The following is a 6,524-nucleotide window of genomic DNA, read 5'->3' on the forward strand; positions in this document are numbered from 1 at the left end:
AAAATTTTGCGTGAAGTTTATATATATATATATTTTTAAATATTTATTCATACATTCATATAATATTATAATAAAAAATGTAATTTTATATATTTTCAAAATATTTCACAAAATTACGAATAATAATACGAAGAGAAACAAATATATATATTTATTTATGTACATGTAGAATTATTTTTTAATAAAAATTGCATGAAATTTTTATTTCTATAAAATTTTGAAGAATATCACATCAATTTACAAATGAATCTTTGATTAAAAACATTTGGCACGCTAATTTATTTATATAATGACGATACTTACTTCTATATTTAAAAAAAAATTTTATCATAGCCGACATTGCAATAATTTTATGTTCTATAATAATATAATCTCTTGCACATTAATTGTATTGTTCAAGCGATTAATTATTTTCTTACCTTTAAATTACAATATTTACATGATGTTTTATAAACATTCTTTTTTTGTTTCCTTCACAAGACAATAATTGTGAATGAAAAAACTGAAATAAAAGTAAATTAATTATTTTGAGCTTAAAGAAAAGATAATTAAAATAATATATTATGCATAAAAATTAAAACGAAAAAGTCTTCGATACTTTGATCGAATTATTAAAAAAAAAAAAGAGACAAATAATAAGTAAATAAACGTAGCAATTTTAGAAGAAATAAGGCAACAACAAAAAGTTTGGGAACAATATAATTTATTAAAATAAAAATTGAAAATATAAAACGTAAAATATAAAACGTATGTAATATCTTATTATTTCTTAATTAAGGAAACATTAAATAAGCAAACAAAACAACATAATAACTGCAATATAATATGCAATTGTTAAAATCTGATTTTTTTTCACATTTGAAGTAAAGAATACTTTATTCATTTAATATGTTCAATTTGTTTAAATATATACTTTCTTTTCTTATATCGAATTTAGTTTAAGTTAAAATATTGCATTGAATAGAGTATATTAGGAAATATTATTTGGACATTTCTAAATCTGCATTCAGCACAACTTTTATTACTATTATTGCTAATTTTGATATAATTTAATCTAACGATTTATCAAATAATTTATCTATTAAAATGAAAATTTTTTCTCAAGGTATTAATTTATTTAAAAAATAACTTTTTAAATTCAATGCAGATAGATTTTTATCGTTGCGATATTATCGAGGTAATGGCTATGAAATTTAGATTTAAAGATATCAAGAAGATATTATTCTTATTCATAATAATATCTGTGTGCATTTGGCCTGATATAATATATGAAAATATATGAAAACGCGTAGTAAATATATACATACATATTTATTACTTTAAACAGAGTATATCTCGCAAAAGCATATATAAATCTGATTAATTATAATAAATTAATTTAATACGATGAAAATTATATAGATTTATCAAAGATATCAGCACATAATTTATTATTTTCCTTTTATTTGATTATGATTAAACAATTACGAGTTTCACTGAACACATGGAAATTAAAATATTTAATTATATAATCGATTTGTTTTCCAGAAAAATAATATCTGCAAGTACTTATATATTTTTTTATTTGAGATATACATAGAGAAAAAAATGGTATAGTGTTTTACAATGATAGTGATAATATTTAGAAATTGTATTTTAATGTGTTTGAAAAAATATACAAGTTTTTTTTATTAATCTTTAACTTTATCCACAGTTTCCTCGAGTTAAATAGTATCACTTGTACCATTTTTCCTCTAAGTTGCTCAATTATAAAATAATTCATGATCACGGTTTATCATATTTGAATGAAAACCATTAAATATTTATAACATTTATAGTTTAAAAGTATTGAAACTTATTAATGACTGAAATTATATGAAATAGTTTATTTGGTACATACATTGAGTATATACTATAATAATCTCAGTAAATAACTGACATATATTTCTTGTGTATAAGTTATTTATGTGTGTGATATATTATACGTACAAAGTATATATATTGTATATTATGGAAATCTTTTCTTTGTCTTTTCTTGAAGGCAGTAGTTGTAGAAGATGAAACGATATTAAATTCATGAGAAAAAGTGAAGTATTAAATATCAAAAAAAATTTATATAGTTATTGTTAACTTATAATATTTTATATGAATTACTTGTATGTATTTAGATATTTATCATTTTTTTCCTTTTCTAATGGATAAATAGTTCATTCTAATTTTTGCAATTATATTATTGATATAATATATAAATCTAAATATAAAATAAAATATGTATTGTTCTGTATAATATAATATGGATCAAAGTAATATAATAATATAAAAAATGAGAGAATGAAATGAATTTTCGATATTATTAATTATATTGATGTACATATGATTTAATGTTATATATTGACATTCGTAGTAACAAATATAATGAAAAAAATTTACTATTTAAAAAACTTAATTAAAAATTTGCATAATATTGAGATAAAACAACTTCGAAATAATAGAACACGGAAATTCATCTGAATTTTTTTGATTCAGAGGATAATTTTTGTCGATAATTTTTTTTGTAACAAATATTATCCTGCAATTACATATTAATATTATTAATTAATATTATAATCTTATATTAACACATTCGTAGTTTCTGATGTAATTTTAACTACATATATCTTTTCAACAATTTACAATGGATTGTCTATATGTAATTAGCATCATTATAATCAAGTTAACTATCGATAATATGATTTTGTAATTTTAACAATAATTGCAATCAATAAACAATATTTTTTTCACCTTTTTTTTGATAATTTTAATTTTTAAGTCTGACAGTATATAAATTTTTGAAAATTTAAAAAAAAAATCGAAAGACTACGAAAGTGTTAATATATCCCATATTAAAATTCAATTTAATTTAGGGTTGAACAATTTAGGCTGAAAAATTATAGCCTTAAGAAAATGTTAAAACCTGTAAAACAGTTAAAATTTCTTATCGATACACAGTACGAGCAAAAAATATCAAAATATCGATATTTTAAATTTATGTTTAAAATATCACGTTTTTGGAACACATTTTATCGTTATCCAATCATGAATAATATTCAGATATTATTTATTCACAGGTTACAACAATCGTACAAGTTTTGAAAGAAAAAAAATTTTCCATACAAATCTTCATTTATACCGTATTGTAAGAACCATCTTAATGTATATGTACATATGTATATTCGTATAAAAATTATTTGAGGAAAGAACAAGAAAATCAAGATTGAACGTACACTTCTTGATATTCCACTTTATAAAAGAGTATTTTCATCGAAACTGAAAACATTTTCACGCGGGCCAGCCGCTTCATATGTTTATATGCTATCACTAGTTTGGACTCGATACTTTCATATAATTGTTGTTTTTTTGCTAAATTGATAAAGGAAAAATTTAGCAAGTCAAAAATTCAGAAAAAAAACATAACAATTTTTCACATAATAAATACAAATTAATAAGAAAATTTCGTCTCGAATTAGAAATGGATTTCATTTCATGGGTTTCATGGGTCGAAACTATCCCTTCAAAAATTAATAAATTTTCCCATCGTTTCCAATTTTTCTGAATTGTTGAATTGCTTAACATCCCTTTGTGAATAAAAATGAAATTTGTTCTTGATAAATTTGGTCTTGAAATATTCAGATATTTCGTGACTGATTTATTTGATCTATATTTATCACTTTTCTGAAATGTTAATTTCCGTCAAAATAGAATGTAATTTTGAGATTTTACAGAGAGAGATTGGACCAACGTGTCTTGCCGACGCGTCCCATTAATCAATTAAAACATTGAATTTATATCCGAAATTGATGTACCAAACGGACGGACTAGAATTAGAATGCATTTCTCTTCAAATGAAATTAATTAAGTTTAATCACAATGCGAGATGCACAATGTTTCGTGCAAGTGGTTAAAATTGGTTAAAAGTATGTACGCAATTAATGCAATTGTTGCAAAATATTGTAAATTATATAATTTTGCTTTTGCATTTTCGATATGATTGTCATACTCGCTATTTTGTATTCGTGCTCTCTTTCATTATTAACATTAATGTTTTGAAATATATATATATATATATGTATATATCTATATGTATATGCCTTATGAAGCATTATTTATGCGCAATATAAAATATTATTTTTTGCGTTAATTAATTACATTGATTTTATAACACCTGTAAATTATTATATATTTTCTTGAATTTTGGAATGATTGAATTGAACAAATGGTTTCTTTTTAAAATATAACTTATTGCTTGTTACATTTTAACACGTGTGTAAAATTAAAATGATAATGTATTTATTACATACAAAGGTTACTAAAATTTTAAAGAAATTGTATATTTTTAACATAGATATGAAACTTTTAAAATTAAGATGATTAAAAATTCTCTCGTCTTAACATCTATTTTTCTTTTTTCATTTACTTATAGAAAGTTTTATATCTTTCCTTCATTCTTTCTTTTTTTATCCATTTGCATACGGATTAGGAACGCAAAAAAGTATGAAGACTCCGTTTGGTACGTTCGTACGGATATATGTACAAATGTATGGGTTGAATATTTACAAGAAGCATGGCATCCTTATTTTAATAATTCAATTTCATTTTTTTTTTCCATCCAAAAAGCAAACGTGTATTGATTAAGCGTATTTGCGCTGTTTAATAAACTAAAGGAGAAAAAGAGAGAGAGAAAGAGAGAGAAAGAGAGAGAGAGAGAAGATATATATAGATAATTATATATAAAATAAATTTCGCAAGAAAAAAGATTACACGAGTTTGATTGATTCGAATCAAGAGGAAAAAAATCAATAGAGTAAAAGAGTTTCGAAGGATAAAATAAAAAAAAAAATTGAATTGGCGAATATATGTATATAATACTATTAGTCACCAGTTGTGCTCGTTATTTTTCGAGATATACTGACATTTTCTCTGTTTGTTAAACGATCGAGGAAAGTTGCGTACAGAGTGGAATACAATCGTTTGAAATACGAAAAAGAAGTAAAATATAAAAAAATACAATCGTTTAATTTTTAATAATCGGTTAAAATCATCAATTTGAATCGATACATTGTAAAATGATCCGTGAGACTTGTCTCGAAGCATGAGCCGCGGCTAATGACGACATTAGACCTTGACAAAACGCGCCTCGATGGAAGCACATAATGTAGTACGTAGTGTATATAAAAAGAGTAAAGGTTATAACTTAATATCAAGTAATTTCATTATTTCGATATTATTACGTGCCTTGAGACAAGTTTCATTAATTAACATTTATACTTAATTGAAATTATTAAATCATCTCGCAAGTAATATCATTTTAAAAGCATAATTTTGATAAAAATTACTTATGTGTATTTTTAATTGAATAATTACTTCGCCAGGATAATTTCTTTTAATTGAGATTAATTTCTCTTGAATAAAAAAAATTTCTTTGATTTTAAATTTTTTGTCTGCATTACTCTGGGAGAATATGATAGTTCAGTCTGATATTATCGATTAATCTTTCATAATAAAAAAGAATTCTTTGCAATTTTATAATCATCATAAATTAATTCTGTTTCAAAAATATAAACAATTTTTAATCCTTCGCGCTTATGATTATTTTTCTAGTTTATTCAACTCTGTTTCCATTATTCTCATTTCAATTTATTTCATTCACATCGGAAGTGACTTCAAAGAATTAAAATTATTATTTGCGAAATGTTTCAATAATTAATACACATATACTGTTTTTTTTCATCATTATCAAGTCGCTATCGTACAACCATGCGATATAATCATCTGATTATCGAGATCCACCGTTTCCAGCAATTCTATCCCAATCTATACACACAGCCACGCATTTATTAAATGCAACGTCGACGATTAACGAACAAATCGGAACGTTGATAACAACGTTCGGAAAAATCCAGTATTTTCGAACTCGAATCGAGCAACTAGCACCCAGCTTTCGTTCCCGATCGATCGGTGCTGAACCGGGTTGAACCGTAATGAGATACGATACAACAGGCACCTAATCTATCGACAGAGGGAACGTGTCGGCGTGTAACGCAGGATCAATATGCTCGAGCAACCATTTTAACGACCAATTGGAGCAAGTTGGAAAGTTATTGTGTACAACACTCGCGTATTGTATGGCTTTACCCCTCGTATCACGAGACTTTAATGTGCGGTGAAGTCGGCCGTGTTCACCGCGCCCCCACGACATCGCGTCAATCGACTTTAATACCTCGACACCATTGTACGACGTAAACCGAGCAAGCAACATTCCGTTTTCTTCGTCCTTCCTCCATTGATCAATTGATCGTTCAATTCGTTCTTTCGCTTATCTGAACTCATCGGCATTTTTCCTCAGAACAAAACGACAATTTTTTGAGATCGATCACGTCTTTGCACATCGATATTCGAATGTGTACGTAATGTTGATATATTCGTGAGATACCTTTGAAGGATTGATTCTAGATAATAATATAAATATAAAGATGTACGAGAATTTGAAAATATTTTTGGAAATTTTT

Source organism: Apis dorsata, unplaced genomic scaffold (assembly GCF_000469605.1).
Source record: "Apis dorsata unplaced genomic scaffold, Apis dorsata 1.3 scaffold_382, whole genome shotgun sequence".
Lineage (NCBI taxonomy): Eukaryota > Metazoa > Arthropoda > Insecta > Hymenoptera > Apidae > Apis > Apis dorsata.